The 16,810-nt window shown below is 37.9% G+C and overlaps 1 protein-coding gene across 1 annotated transcript in view; it reads right to left on the bottom strand.

Moving 5' to 3' along the window:
* The window catches only part of LOC126214945 (CUGBP Elav-like family member 4), a 235,835-nt gene that overhangs the window by 7,427 nt on the left and 211,598 nt on the right, over nucleotides 1-16,810 (bottom strand). The window lies entirely within an intron of this gene.

Here is a 16,810-nt window from a genome sequence, read left to right as displayed (position 1 = left end):
TTACTACTAATGAAGATTGCTGCAGTGTCTTGCAAAACATAATTCTTATTTGAAAGTTGTTACCAATATTTTTATTAAGTATCATGAGGTAATTCTTTTTATTTCAAATTTTATTTACATGAAAAATGAGTAAAAACCCTTCATATGTAAGCTAAAGGGCAAAATATTAAGAATTCTGCAAAAAAGAAAAAGAAAAAATAATGCTAACCTGACCAGGGAACTGATATTTTTACAAAGGAACAGGTGAAAGTATATTAAAATTTGCCATTGATACTGTTATTCTGTCATAAAGAGTAAAAGACTTGAATGATCAGTTGAGCAGAGTGAGTATTGTTTTCAAAAAAGATAATAAGATGAAGATCAACAAAATTAAAACATTGGTAATGGAATGTAACCAAATTAAAATCAAGTGATGCCAATGGAATGAGATACTGAAAATAGTGGCAAAGTTTAGCTATTTGGGTGTCAAAGTAACTGATGCCAGAATAGTGAAGGAGATGCAAAATGTAGACTGGAGACAGCAAGAAAGGCTTTTCTGGAAAAATAAAGGTTGAATCAAAGTATAAGTTGTAGGAAATATTTTCTTAAAGTATTTATCTGGGGTATTGACATTTTTATAGTGAAACATGGCCACTAAACTGTATACAAATAACAATAATGGAAATTTCTGAATGGAGCAATGTATAAAATATGGGAAAGTCAACCACTCGCCTATATCAGACCAATGCACGGAGCACAGAAATGTGTAGCAGAAAATGGCATTCACACTAGCTTTTGAGCACTGGCTCTTTTTTCTAACAGAAGTACACATACGAAACCACACAGACATTGACACATACTCTCCTGTGATGACGGCAAACCACAGCCATGAGAGTGTGTGTATGGTTGTCTGTGTGGTTTTGTGTGTGTGAGTGTATGTACTTTTGTGGGGAAAAGAAAGCTAGTATGAATGCTGTTTTCTGTACATGTTCCTGTGCTCCACATTGATCTGTTATAGGTAAGTGGTTGCCTTTCCCATATTAAACAGTATAGAGAAAAAGAGAATAGAAGCTTTTGAAATTAGATGTGTGGATTGAGCAACTACTGGAGCCACTGAATCAAATTACAGGTGAAAGGAAGTTGCGGCACAACTTGATATAAGGAATGGGTGGTTTGATAGGACACATCAAGGAATAGTTAATTTGGTAATGGGTAATGGAGGGAAGGGAGAGAGAGAGAGAGAGAGAGAGAGAGAGAGAGATTTGTGAATTGTAGACAGGGACTAAACTTTAATTACAGTAAGCAGGTTGAAATAGATGTAGACTGCAGTAGTTACTTGGGGATAAAGAGACTTGCAGAGTATAGATTAGCATGCATAGCTGCTTGAGACCAGTCTTCAGGTTGAAGACTACCACAACAACAACATTGATATATGGGCGATTAGTTTGGAAATGTATCATTCCCTCTGAAGTAAACAGCTCTCTGGAGAAAAAGAGATAACGTGTTAATTATAGATTTCTTATGCAACGTGCAGTTGGTACTCCAAATGGTTGAAGTGCCAGTACAGAAAAAAAAGTCAGCTGTGACATTGGTAAATACATTACAGGAAGAGAGAGTTTGTTTGGCAAGGCAAAGAAAAATTGAATGTGACTAGTTAGATTCACATAGGAAAGAGGAATAGCCTGACAGAAGAAGGAAGAAATATTATGGTTTAACTAGTTGTTGATGACATGGTGGAGTTGGAACATAGGCTTAGATTGAATAAGGATGGAGACAGAAAGCCAGCTGTGGCCGTTTTTAAGGATCATTCTGTCATTCATATTGACTTGTCACAGAAATTTTGTATCTGAATTGCTGGATGAGGATTTGTACTTCTCTTCTCAATCCAAATCCATTGCGTTAACACAAGAATGAGTAAATGACAGTCAAAACTAACAGAGAAAGTTTCGTGAGAGGATACGGAATTCAGACAGCAGCAATGTTGGAGGAGGCAGATGGGAAGAGTTTATTGTAAATGAGGTGTCATAATATGCCTTGGTCAGACAGAAAAAAAAAGATGTCATATTTATGATGGCACGTCAAAATTCTGGTTCAGGGACCACAAAAGAAACGACAGAAAATTGTCAGTAGTGTCAATCTACTGTCTTGATTTATTCAATGTAATAGTTCTTTGTAGCAGAGAACAGAGTCGCATACTTCATAACTACTGCCATTAACCATGTTTCAAACACTCCTTACCAGAATGTATAAGAAGAAATAGACATGGATCAACAACAATGCTATTATTTATTTTAGTAGAAAAGATCTATACACATAACCTAGTGTTAATTATCACTAACAATATGAACATTGATTTTCAGAAATTTGCACAAATCACATAGTCATTTAAACTGAAAATGTCAACCAGCCACTCCGCTGTTTTTCTAATGATACTTTAGACAGTATACTGCCATTTGTTTTTACAGTTAATTTAGTTTGTCTCCACAAATGCACACATATTTTCAGAATCATATTTGAGGATATACAGTTCCACCATCATATTACACTGTATCATGTATTCATTTGCTGTGTTATGCATACCTTATGAATTACCAAAGGTTGCCTTGTGCTTATTGTGATCCATAAAATTATCCCATTCTTATAGCTCCAGTCATCAATGCATCAATTGATGTTTTATTTTAAAGGACTGGAAGTAGAATTTTTTAAAATATTGTGCATTTTCCAACATTTTAACTTTGTTCACAAGAAACTCAATCAAATACCTTAAGTTAGTTTTCATGATGATGAAAGATGGATCTTTAGATGTGGCCATCTGTAACTTTTGGAATAACAAGTTTTGGCTTTATCATACTGTCAGTAAGATCATCTTAGTTGGTACTGGATATTGCCTAACAAAAGTCTTTCTCTGCCTTGATCTGAGATATTTACAGTAAACAGTTAAACAGCTGCCAGTCAGCATGATTCAGGTGGTTGGTGGCCATGTGACAGCACCATTATGCAGTACTCTTGTACACTTGCACATTCTCTTCTCTTTCTGTCTGTAAAGATTCTCAAGTTCATGTGCTTCCTTTTTTCTGTCTTTTGAAAATATTACATGATAAAATATTCATGCTGTAAATGATGTATTTATTGTTGTAATTGTGTTTCTTTTGTCTCTCTTTAAATGTCTTTGGCCACAAATATTAGCTGTGTTCTGCTATCTCCTAACATGCTTTTCGTCTTTGGTTATTAACTTCACGCTCATTAGGTTTACACATGAAAGACCCAGCATCGGACATTATGAACTATGACTTTCAGAGTGATATTTTGCAGTGGTATGAAAAATTTCCTTTGTCTCTGTCCATTTGCATCTGAGTTTACAGTATAATAAAAATTTGCAATGCAAAGAAGATATAAATTATGGCTGCCACATTGTATTAGGTTGTATTATTTCATTTAAAATGATATGGGTGACATAATTGTCATAGTATTTCATTATTTGCTCCTTTAATAGGTTTTGTTTCAGAAAGCAATTTAGGGAGTGGAACTACATTATCAAAAGAAAAGACTGTATCATTATGTAATGCGAAACACAAAGAGCAAATTTTATTTATTTATTTATTTATGGGCACTGAACATAATGACACAGTTAACTTTCTCAACAAATCCTCTACACTTGTTGGTAATGAATGCCATGCAGACTACACACCTCTAATTGTGAGGGTGTTGTGGAATAAACAGAAAGCTTCACTATCAGTAAAGTTATACATTTGGTTTTTTATAAGACCGTGTCACAACTCCATGAGCAACACAGCTGCACTTGCCTTTTACTTTTTTGAGTCTAAATTCTGAAATTGTTTTGTGGTATGTTATACTTTTAACACTGTGAGAGAGTCCATATACCTGCTTGAAAATGTTTGTGCTATCAAAAGAGAAATGCACTTGAGAAAACTGCAAAATTACAGGGAGAGAGAATGGCAAAATTCCAAGTACTGCCAATAGACACATTTAAAAGTAAAAAAACTATTGCACAGATCTGAGAACGGCTAGTTTCTCCCCTAGGGAAGAAGGATGTGAAGGTTGAGGAAGACTGGGAGGAATCCCAGTTTGGACAGAACCATCCTCCTGTATATTAAGGACTTGAGCCTGAATGTAGGTGCACACAAAACCACAATATTCCCAAAAGACACAACTGTACTCCTCAAAGGGGAGAACAAAGAGGCTGTTCAAAAAGCTGTGAACTTGGCTACTGGACAGCTCAGCAGCTAGGCTACAATCAGCAGATTAACAATCAACACGGAAAAGACAGTTTCCATGCACTTTCACTCCACACAAAATGCAAATCCCTCTCAATCACTTGAATCAGTAAATAAACACCCAATAGTTACTAAGAGTGTATTCAAATTCCTGGGTCTGTGAGTACAAGGTAAACTTAAATGGAATAGACATACTTGGAAGGTAAGTACCAGATATTTAAAAGGTAAGTACCAGAATAAGTACTTGCTGCTATGCACTGAGTGTGCTGAAATAATATGCTAGCCAGAGAACAGAATGAGTACACACTATGCATACATATAGGCTCACCTAAAATGTAGTTGTTGTTGTTGTGGTCTTCAGTCCTGAGACTGGTTTGATGCAGCTCTCCATGCTAATCTATCCTGTGCAAGCTCCTTCATCTCCCAGTACCTACTGCAACCTACATCCTTCTGAATCTGTTTAGTGTATTCATCTCTTGGTCTCCCTCTACGATTTTTACCCTCCACACTGCCCTCCAATGCTAAATTTGTGATCCCTTGATGCCTCAGGACATGTCCTACCAACCAATCCCTTCTTCTAGTCACGTTGTGCCACAAACTTCTCTTCTCCCCAGTCCTATTCAACACCTCCTCATTAGTTATGTGATCTACCCACCTAATCTTCAACATTCTTCTGTAACTACCTAAAATATGTACCTAAAATGTAAGTACCTAAAATATGGTCTGATATTCTGGGGAAATTCTACAACTGCCCTGAGCACTTTTAGAATCCACAGGAGACCATGAGGATCATTAATGGAAGTAAACCTAGACTCCTGCTAACCCATCTTCAGGAAGTTGGAGATCCTAACACTGCCCTGTCTATTATATATTCTCAAGACTGTAAAAATTTTAAAAACTACATAGTGCCAATTGAATCCAGACTCAAGAAAAATAGTGAAACACATAAACATGACTCCATTATAAACTCAAATCTGCATGTGTTACATGCAGACAGTCAACTTTGTCAAAATGGAACATTCCACATGGACCTCCAGCTGTTCAACAAGTTTCTCACGTGCCTGAAGTCTGTTGAAGAAAATATTCAATTTAGTGAATCTGTGAAGTCTTAGTTACTGTTTCACTGTTTTTACCCTGTAAAAGAATACCTAGAAAAGTAATCTTGCTGGTTATACTTAAGTGCAAACCAAGAACTATTCATAGAAGCTAACTAATCTGACCTTGTACCATTGGCCAGCATGGCCTTGCTGTGCTGGTACTGCAAATAGCCACTATTTTTTCACAAGGACATGCTGCTCTTAACAAGTATAGAGAGCTGCATCAAACCAATTTCTGGACTGAGGACCACAACAATAGCTTTTCTACCATAATATATGCATAACATATGTTAACAGTGTTAACAAATTCTGTCTGACATCTGTAACACACTGTGTACTTTCAGATCACATGGATTGCTTAAATAAATATATACAAGGGAAGCAAAGATGAAAGAGGAGTCAACAGAGGCTGTAGGAGGTCAAAGAAAACAGAATGGTAAGTGCTATGCCCTCTTCAGTACAGAGATGATAGAAGTAAATAAGGGTTAAGAGGAAAATAAGACTGGGAGGAAAGTGAAAATTCAGACACAAAAAAAGGAGGTGCGAGTGAGTGAATGAGAGAGAGAGAGAGAGAGAGAGAGAGAGAGAGAGAGAGAGAGATGTAAAGTTGGGGATATAAAGTACCAAATAAATGAAATTGTACCAGTGGAAGAAAGGGGAGGCTCCTGATATTAGAGGTCAAGTACAAGATGGTGGTGGAATGTGAGAATATGTTGGAGGGCAAGTTTTGATCTAATGAGTTCATGAGAACTAATTCTGGCCCATGTGGTATATAGCCATGAAATATGCTCAGCATCTGGTACAGGGTGTTTACAGGGTGGATAGACCTGTGTCCCTTTTTTAATGCACACTAGCTTCTTCTCCTCCCATGAACCATGGACCTTACTATGGCAGGTCGATGTGCGTGCATCATCTGTACAGATAGCTGTACTGTGGGCGGAACCACAATGGAAGGGTAAGTGTTGAGAGGCCAGATAGACATATGGTCCCAGAAGAGGGGCAGCAGCCTTTTCAGTAAGTTGCAGGGACAACAGACTGATCTGACCTTGTAACATCAGCCGACATTGTCTTGATGTTCTGATACTGCAAACAGCTGAAAGCAAGAGGAAACAAAACCACCATTATTTTTTCTGAGGGCATGCAGCACTGCTGTATGCACAGAGAGCTGCATAAAACCATTTTCTTGACTGAAGACCACAACAACATCAGCTTTTTGTACTTTTAAATATGTCTGTCAATAGTACTTGAAATTGTGTTTTGTGAAGTTTAGAAATGACTGGCCACTCTGTATCCCTGTAACTTTGCTTATTAAGTTTTCTCCTTCCTGCAAGCTGGTTGGAATTGTTTCATTATAGCTGCTCTTAATGTCTTCGTGTATGTTTGCTCTGCATTTATTATAATATTAGTATGATGTTTGTTTTCAGTTATAAACTATAATTACACGTGAGAAACAGCATTAAACTCTTAATGAGTGAATTTTATATGTACAGGAGATGATCAAAATACACTGAAGAGCCAAAGAAACTGGTAGACCTGCCTAATATCATGAGGAGCCTGGACTCGACTAATGTCTGAAGTAGTGCTGGAGGGAATTGACACAATGAATCCTGCAGGGCTGTCCATAAATCCCTGAGTATGAGGGTTTGGAGATCTCTTCTGAACAGCACATTGCAAGGCATCCCAGATAGTCTCAATAATGTTCATATCTGGGGAGTTTGGTGGCCAGCGGAAGTGTTTAAACTCAGAAGAGAGTGTTCCTAGAGCCACTCTGTAGCAATTCGGGATGCGTGAGATGTCGCATTGTCCTGCTGGAATTGCCCAATTCTGTTGGAATGTACAACGGACATGAATTGATGAATGTGATGAGACAGCATTTTCTTCTTTTAAATATGTCTGTCAATAGTACTTGAAATTATGCTTTGTGAAGTTTAGAAATGACTGGCCACTCTGTATCCTTGCAACTTTGCTTCTTAAATTTTCTCCTTTCTGTAAGCTGGTTGGAATCGTGATGATAAGACAGGATGCTTACATATGTTTCACTTGCCAGAGTCGTATCTAGACATATCAGGGATCCCATATCATTCCAAGTTCTCAAGTGTCACATCTTTACAGAGCATCCACCAGCTTGAACAGTTTTCTGCTGACATGTAGGGTCCATGGAATCATGAGGTTGTCTCCATAGCCCTATGTGTCCATCCGCTCAATAAAATTTGAAATGAGACTCATCCGACCAGACAACATGTTTCCAGTCACCAACAGCCGGCCGGGGTGGCCGTGCGGTTCTAGGCGCTACAGTCTGGAGCCGAGTGACCGCTACAGTCGCAGGTTCAAATCCTGCCTCGGGCATGAATGTGTGTGATATCCTTAGGTTAGTTAGGTTTAAGTAGTTCTAAGTTCTAGGCGACTGATGACCTCAGAAGTTAAGTCGCATAGTGCTCAGAGCCATTTTCCAGTCACCAACAGTCCAATGTCGGTGTAAAGCTTTGTGTAGTGCTCCAAAAGCCCATATCGATGATGTTGGTTTGCATGCTGACATTTGTTGATGACCCAGCATTGAAATCTGCAGCAATTTATGGAAGGGTTGCACTTCTGTCAGACTGAACAATTCTCTTCAGTCATTGTTGGTCTTGTTCGTGCAGGATATTCTTCCAGCTGCAGCGATGTTGGACATTTGATGTTTTACCAGATTCCTGATATTCACGTAAACTTGCGGGATGGTTGTATGGGTAAATCCCCACTTCATTGCTACCTTGGAGATGCTGTGTCACATTGCTCACGCGCTGACTGTAGCATGACGTTCAAACTCACTTAAATCTTGATAACCTGCCTTTGTAGCAGCAGTAACCAATCTAACAACTGCGCCAGACACTTCTTGTCTTACATAGGCGTTGCCAACGGCAGTGCCCTATTCTGCCTGTTAACACATCTCAGTATTTGAATACGCATACCTATATCAGTTTCTTTGGTGCTTCAGTGTACTTGGCATAGAAGAGGTGGTGCAAAACTATTGTGTAATACCTTATACAACTAAAAGATGGATATAAATTTGACTTCATGTGAAGAATTTAGTCTGAAGACAGCAAACTACATAAGAAGTACTAGTGAGCATTCCCTTTAATTATTTATTATTGTGAAGTTTGCAGGTGATTAACGATTCTTGATTACCACAAACCAGAATGAACTTCCTGAAGCAAAGAATGACCTATTCATAGGAAAGAGTACTATGTCTGTTCATTGTTTTGTGTTTTAGTGACTTTTTAATTGGAATAATAAAATCAAATTTGCCTGGAAACTGGGTGTTTTAGCCACCTTGTAGTACAATAATGTATATTGCTCTGCAGTAGTTATAATACTTAATATCTGTCCCAATTACATATTATTTTAGTATGTCAGGACATCTTTGATGCTGATACTGCTTTTTTGCTGGATAGTAAATGAGTACTGAACATTTCCTTGATTCCTCCATTATGTAATATGCTTGGACATTCCAAAGATAATGCTCTTCCCACAAATCTCTTTGTTTCGGGGAATGGGGAATGTTGTTTTGACTGCTCCATGAGAACAGGAACCTTTATTTCCTTGCAAATGCCCATTATTTATTGCATACTACCCCCAAAACCTTTTGCTTGCTTTTGAGAACTGACATTTAATTACAAACATTTTAATATTTTGTTCACTGATGATCATCATTATTGTTACAGTTCTAAACAAACAAAATTGAGAATCTGAGATTTCACCATACAACATGTAACTTTTAGGGTAATATATGTCTTTCAGATGGATATCTCTCACCTGATGCTGCCTCAAAATTTATAGTTTCATGAATCAAATGAAGCCCTTTGTCATTTCGTGATGTACATGCAGTTAAAAAAAAAAGTTCTAAAATGTACTGTAGCAACAAAGACAGTCATAAGATGCAGGTTATTTGGAGAAATGAAATATAGACTATGACAGGGGGGAGGGGCAAGGAAGTGAACAGAAGAGGAATGAAGAATCGGACTGGGAGGACAGAAAAGAAGCAAAATGAAGGAGGAAGCAGAAAGTTAAACACAGAAACTTAACATCAAAATTCCTGAAGGCACACATTCTGGTGACTACAACATTTTTATCGATGAACTCAAACTTTGTTAAATCCTAGGATCTCAGCAGGCAGACCCATTCTCATGTTGAATCTCTGCACAAGTATGACATTATCTGAGCTGCTACTATTGTATCCTAAAAGTACATAATGAATCCTATTCATAAATAGATTTATTGTTGCATTCTTTTTTCCTACATATCTATTCTACAAACAAACATATCCATTAATCTAGGGCCTTATTCTGATAGTGAATAGGTAACCAGAATGGTTTTAAATGATACATTTTTTTATGACTTACCCTCACTTGAGCCCCACTTGCCCACATTTATCAGAATATCCTATTGCCAACCACCCAATTGTTTCAACACATTCAATCTCAAAAACTTTTCAACTTCCTCTACTTCCAGTTTTTTCTATGCTCCTCAATATCTAACTCTCAACCCCCCCCCCCCTTTACAATCTTTTCAACACTTTCAACCTCCCAGTTTTTTTAAACTCTAATCTCCACATATTTTTAACACTCTTAACCTCCCAGTCTCATTCCATCCTATAAATTTCAAGATAATGTCCCATATACAGTGATTCATACATGCCTGAGTGCTCTCTTCCATGTGATGATACTTTTGAAGGGCTGCTCAGGAGAAGGGAAAGAAGAGGTACCGGTATGCCATTTTGTGTTTCGGCCTCATATGGAGTATGCAGTTCTGTGTTGAATCCATACCAGTCGTACTTGATAGCTGATCTTGGAGAGTTGCAAAGAAGAGCTGAAAGATATATATAAAGGGGAATTTCAAGTGCTGCACCAATATGTATGACATGGTTGGTGTCCTGAAACACAGCTCATTAGCAAGTAGGGGGCAACATTTGTGATGGTAATCAGTGATACAGTTATTAGCAGAAAATCCATAGATTACTGATATTTACATGCTACATTGAGATTTCGGTGCATTGTCCTGTATTGGAAGAAGGTGTAACATGGACTTACTTGGGGGTGGGGGCGGCGGTGAGGGGGGGAGGGGGGTTGTGGTTTGGAGTGGAGGCCTAGGTAGTAATTGTAAAATAAATATGTTTCTGGAGAACTAGGTAGTCATTGTAAAATAAATATGCTTCACTACAGAAAGCATTACGCAGATTCACTGTTACTAGAAAGTTTTAGAGTGAGAGAAACAGTTTGCACATTGCAATGTGTCAAACAAAACTTTTTTTTTTTAAGTTGATGTGATTGGTACAGAGAATCCATTGGATTTTCATATTATTTGTTTCATACCACAACTGAAAATCCTGACTGGACTAGAAACAAAAGTATAAATAAAGACAGCCATTCGTCATATAGTGGGAATGTTGAGCAGTCATTGGGAAACATGTGCCTCTCCCCCTCCACTGCTACCAATCCAAGTGTGCACCTGTTTCCCTCCCTCCACCTCCCCACAGCCATGATTATTAGTCTCAGGTCCTTGGGCCAATTTTCAGATCCACTGAAAAAGTCACACAGCAAAGTAAAATGACTGAAGTTAAAGGGAAGAGGAATACAATTATATTTCTATAGCATCTAACTTCCATATACTTAAGAATCTTCAGACCCACTAAAAAGTTTGTTACAAAGTAGTCTGTTAAATCTTCATATGTGAAGGAATGCAGTTGTCTTCTTCACAGTCTTTAGTCCTGTTACTGAGGATTTTTTTTCTCAGTAAGTGTAAAGTGGGGCACCGTGGCTTGGGAGCAGGAACTATTTGCAGAAATCTGTCTGATCTGTGACAGTAAAATAAACAATACATCAAGCTCAGCTTCCTGTTCATGTGTCTATTTACTGCTCAACCCTTCCACAGTATGATGAGTGGTTGTCTTTATACAGACAACTGTTATCTGATATTGGTTGAGAAGGATTAAAGCATCACTGCAACTTTACATAACATATAATAATAATAAAATTGTACAAAGTATTCTTTACTTAGTTTGCTGAGAGCTACATCAATGAAATGTAAATCTCTTATGTGGCAAAACTGCAGAAAAGTTGATACAAATATTAAAATTCCCTTCTACCCTCATGTCACACATTTAAGTTTCCGAAAACATTTTGCTTCTTTCACATAAAAATGATTTTTTTGTCATTGCTGCACCCTTTATTTTTGTGTATTTCGCATTGCTGCTGTCTCTTCCATTGTTTTGCTTTTTCTCACCAGTGGTCAATTCTGAACCTTTGCTGTATACTTCTTTTATTTGTATTTGTAGTCTTTCTCACTTAATTAAGCATCATATTACTATAACATTTTAAGAAAGCCTTCACTTACAAGACTAACAGCTCCTTTCTGATTCCGGCACTTTTATGACATACTCTTTATGCGATTTCTCTGCAACCTTCAATAAACACGTATTATGCATATGTTGAAAAGTGCGCAGTAAAATATTTTTCACTTTGAGTTCCATCTGAGTATTTGGTGCAATGTTTAATAAAATATCTTGACAGCATGACTCAAGTTTGTGGACAGGTAGGTATGGTATCTCAGTTGCAAAAAGTCTGTGTTCCAGGTGATTGATATTGGTAACATTTCTGACATTATTGAATGGCACTGCCACATCACTGTTTTGTATTGTATGGACAGTGGGGATTAGCTCAGAGTGGTTTCTACAGTTGCCCTCATATGCTGAAATACAAGAGCTACCTTATTCTGCAATGAATAAGGATGACAAGTACAACAGTGTGAGTCAAACAGGCACTGGTCTGCTTACCCAGCTTTGAGCGCCTCCCTTTGTTTATGGCTGCTTGTCCAATCAGGAACAGAAATGCACACAGATAAATGCTTAACAGATCACATTTTTCAATACAAACAAAGAAACATTAAGGCTAATTCTCCATTACAGATTACTGTTGCTTTCTCTGTAGAAACCATTAACTGATAACACTATACTGCACTAGTTCATAGCAGGCAAGATTTACTTCTCTGTCTCAGCCACATCGTGCCTCTCAGTGTACACATCTACTTTGGAGGACACTAATTGCCCCATAACCAATTAAAATGTTTGTGGTAGATCACACTATTTGCAATCCATACTGTGATGTGGACCAAGAATCTGGGGTGTGTTTTATTTTCATACATGATGCAGCAACAAAACGTAATGGTTATGAACTGGAATGTTTTTAATCGTGATACCTGGCAAATGACACTCCATATTTCCAGTTTACTAATGTACTCAAATTTTGAAGTTCCAGTCAACACTTTTGACCACAGTGACGGGTATACGGGCTATCGCTTGTCGAATAGTCTCTAATGTGTGCGTGTCCTCAGATAGTCAATATAAACAACAGAGTTTAAATATAGCCATTAAAAAAATAAAAAGGGGCTAAATTGGGCAAGCATGCCGAGCACAGAACATCTCCCCGTGAGATGACCAGACGTGTGGAGAATGTTCCACGCAAAATGAGAATCCTGTGTGTGCTGTGGCCTTGTCTTGTTGAAATCACACATCCCCAACATCATTTTTTTTTTTTTAGGCTGAACCAAAAAGTTCTCAACCGTACTGACAAATCGCTGAGAATTCACAGCAAGTGCATGCTCCTTTTCCTCAAAAAAAGTAAAGACCAGTTATCACTGCTCTTGACAATGCACACAAACAAAAGTTACACATTCTTAATAAAGAGGTCTCGAATGTATTTCTCTGGGATTACTAGAACTGCAGCAGTGTACATTTTGTTTGCTCATGCATTCAGACAGAGAAAAGTGAACGTCATCGCTAAAGAACACCAATGCGTCATTGGGCAACTTTTCAAACAAATCTTCACATGCATTCTGCCAACCGACAAAGTTGAATTTGCTGAGTTCTTGTACCACAGGACCTTATATTCGTGGAAATTAGGTTATCACAGAGAATTCATTTCAAGTGGAAGGACAACTGTAGATCGGGGGACAAGGTATTTTATGTAATCTCACAGGCTCTGGAAACCCCATTCTTCTTCTTTGCACATTTATAGTTACGCTGAAGGTGTCCGTCCATGAAACAAATGATCACTAGCCACGAACAGGACTTGGGGTAGGAATACTGAAGTGTGCTCGAAATGTACAATGCTTGGCATGGCAAAATGGACCAGCAGGTAAAGAAGTAGCTGTTTACCACAAAGTGTTGCCCTTTCAGTCAGTGGAGTGTTGTTACTGAGGTAGATGGCAGACAAACTTCTCAATCCAGAACTTCATTTGAGGCCCTTAACCTACCACACCTACCTTCACAGTGACCGATTCAAATCAGAGAGTTTCATTGCCACACCCTGTATTGTACCTCACATAATCCTGTGTAATAATTTCTGCTGCCAGGTGCAGCAAACTCTTCAAAAGGTCTGACAAATCTAGTTCTACATTATTACATTTTGAGTAACACCTTTCTGGATCACACAATCAGATTTTGTACCATAAGGAGGACGAGGGTGGAGTGAAAGATATATAATAACAGCAAAGTTTAAGATATAAAGAATATCACTGGCAAGTAAAATGGAAAATAATAGAGTATAAAACAAAATAGGACACAGAGAAATAAATTCTTTAATAAAACTGAAAAAGGAGAGAATGGACGGTATCAAAAACAGAAATGGAGAATATCGAGACTGGAGAAGCCACTGGTGGAAATAAGTACAAATCAGACTGGTATCATCAAATAACTGCCAGTTGTAAATTATTGAACAACAATGGAAATAACAACTTGATTGATGATGCCTTTTAAATAATCTCTTGCCTAGGGATGATCGTACCAAAGAAAAACACTGCATGGATATTTTCAGGTTTCTGGACTTCCATTTTTTCAGCCACAATATTTTGATAATATTCTTCGTTGTTATTGTCAGCTGTTGACCACAAATTTCAGTGCTCCCTCTTTGGACTGTGAGTGCCTCCCTACCAATTGTCCTTTGATTCCATTAAACAATAAAACAATCCCACAATAATTTAAGACCAGCCAAAAGGCTATGCCCTATTGTAAAAAAGTTGCAAGTAAGGAAAATGTCTTAACACAGCTATTTTCACTACAGAAAACCTTAAAAAGATACTTACTTATGAGTAGACAGAGAGAGCACTGATATGTTTTTAAAGCAGTTGAAGCAAATTAAGCACTGGATCCCACACTTTACTTAAAATAAAGTTTCTCGCCCTGTTAATCATAACTGTTATCTTAATTGCATCTTTTATTATACTCCGTCAGAATTTTGGAATGATATTAAAAGGTGTTCTAAATCAATTCATTGAAGCATTTTTTTCCAAAATTAATAGAACAGACCTTTTCCTGCCACATATATTGTGTCCAAGAAGTCCTCATAGACCTTTTGGCTTTGTGCTATTAGGCAAATAAACAGTTGTTCTATTCATGTCCCTACTTCGAAGCTGCTGAGAAGCATTGCTGTCATTATTGTACAATTTTTTTCCAGTATTGCCTTATTTTAGTTCAGAAACCATGGCTGATGTGAGCACACACACATTGCCACTATAGAGGATCAATTAATGGCACATGCGTTGGTGCACTAACTCCCACAGTCAGGACAAACAGTACAGAAATAATGAGTATATTTAGAGATTGCTCTAACAAGTCCCCACCTTGTAAAGCATGCCTGCATGATTGGGAGAAACATACTTTTGTTGCGAGCCATATCAACTACAGGCTGCGTAGCGAATGTAAGAAAATGGGAGGGGAATCATATGCTGCCATTCACTCATTCAATGAAATCCTTTCAGAAAGAGCATCTGAACTTTAGGTACGTGAATGGTTAGTGTTCATCAAAGAAAGGTGATAGTATCAGCGGTGCCACAGTTTAGTGAGAGCAGTAATATGTGACTGTTTACTGATGATGCTGCAGTGTTGGGCAAAATGTCATCATTGAGTGACTAGGAGGGTACAGGATGATTTGGACATAATTTCTGTTTGGTGTGATGAGTGAGTGCTTGCCATAAATGTAGAAAAGTTAATGCACATAAGTAGGGGGAAAAATCCTGTAATTTCTGAATACACTCTTAGTGGTGTGCTGCATACCACAGTCATATTGATTAAATATTGAGGTGTAATGCTACAAAGCAATATGAAATGGAATGAGCACATAAGGTCACAAATAGTGAAAGCAAATGGTCAACTTCGGTTTATTCAGTGAATTCTAAGAAAATGTCGCTCATCTACAAAGGAAATGGTGAAAATATCCCTAGTGCAACCCATTCTCCCAGTCTTAAATACTGCTTGAGCCTTTATGATAACTGTTGTTGTTGTTGTGGTCTTCAGTCCTGAGACTGGTTTGATGCAGCTCTCCATGCTATTCTATCCTGTGCAAGCCTCTTCATCTCCCAGTACCTACTGCAGCCTACATTCTTCTGAATCTGCTTAGTGTATTCATCTCTTGGTCTCCCTCTACGATTTTTACCCTTCGTGCTGCCCTCCAATACTAAATAGGTGATCCCTTGATGCCTCAGAACGTGTCATACCAACTGATCCCTTCTTCTTGTCAAGTTGTGCCACAAACTCCTCTTCTCCCCAATCCTATTCAATACCTCCTCATTAGTTATGTGATCTACCCATCTAATCTTCAGCATTCTTCTGTAGCACCACATTTCAAAAGCTTCTATTCTCTTCTTGTCCAAACTATTTATCGTCCATGTTTTACTTCCATACATGGCTACACTCCATACAAATACTTTCAGAAACGACTTCCTGACACTTAAATCTATACTCGATGTTAACAAATTTCTCTTCTTCAGAAATGCTTTCCTTGCCATTGCCAGTCTACATTTTATATCCTCTCCAAATAGCAAAACTCCTTTACTACTTTAAGTGTCTCATTTCCTAATCTAATTCCCTCAGCATCACCCAACTTAATTTGACTACATTCCATTATCCTCATTTTGCTTTTGTTGATGTTCATCTTATATCCTCCCTTCAAGACACTGTCCATTCTGTTCAACTGCTCTTCCAAGTCCTTTGCTGTCTCTGACAGAATTACAATGTTATCAACGAACCTGAAAGTTTTTATTTCTTCTCCATGGATTTTAATACCTACTCTGAATTTTTCTTTTGTTTCCTTTACTGCTTGCTCAATATACAGATTGAATAACATCGGGGACAGGCTACAACCCTGTCTCACTCCCTTCCCAACCACTGCTTCCCTTTCATGTCCCTCGACTCTTATAACTGCCATCTGGTTTCTGTACAAATTGTAAATAGCCTTTTGCTCCCTGTAGTTTACCCCTGCAACCTTCAGAATTTGAGAGTGAGTATTCCAGTCAACATTGTCGAAAGCTTTCTCTAAGTCTACAAATGCTAGAAACGTAGGTTTGCCTTTTCTTAATCTTTCTTCTAAGATAAGTTGTAGGGTCAGTATTACCTCACATGTTCCCATATTTCCACGGAATCCAAACTGATCTTCCCCGAGGTTGGCTTCTACCAGTTTTTCCATTCGTCTG

Source organism: Schistocerca nitens, chromosome 12 (assembly GCF_023898315.1).
Source record: "Schistocerca nitens isolate TAMUIC-IGC-003100 chromosome 12, iqSchNite1.1, whole genome shotgun sequence".
NCBI classification, from domain to species: Eukaryota; Metazoa; Arthropoda; class Insecta; order Orthoptera; family Acrididae; genus Schistocerca; species Schistocerca nitens.
The sequence above is the reverse complement of the archived record's forward strand: the minus strand, read 5'-3'. Positions and strand labels throughout refer to the sequence as shown.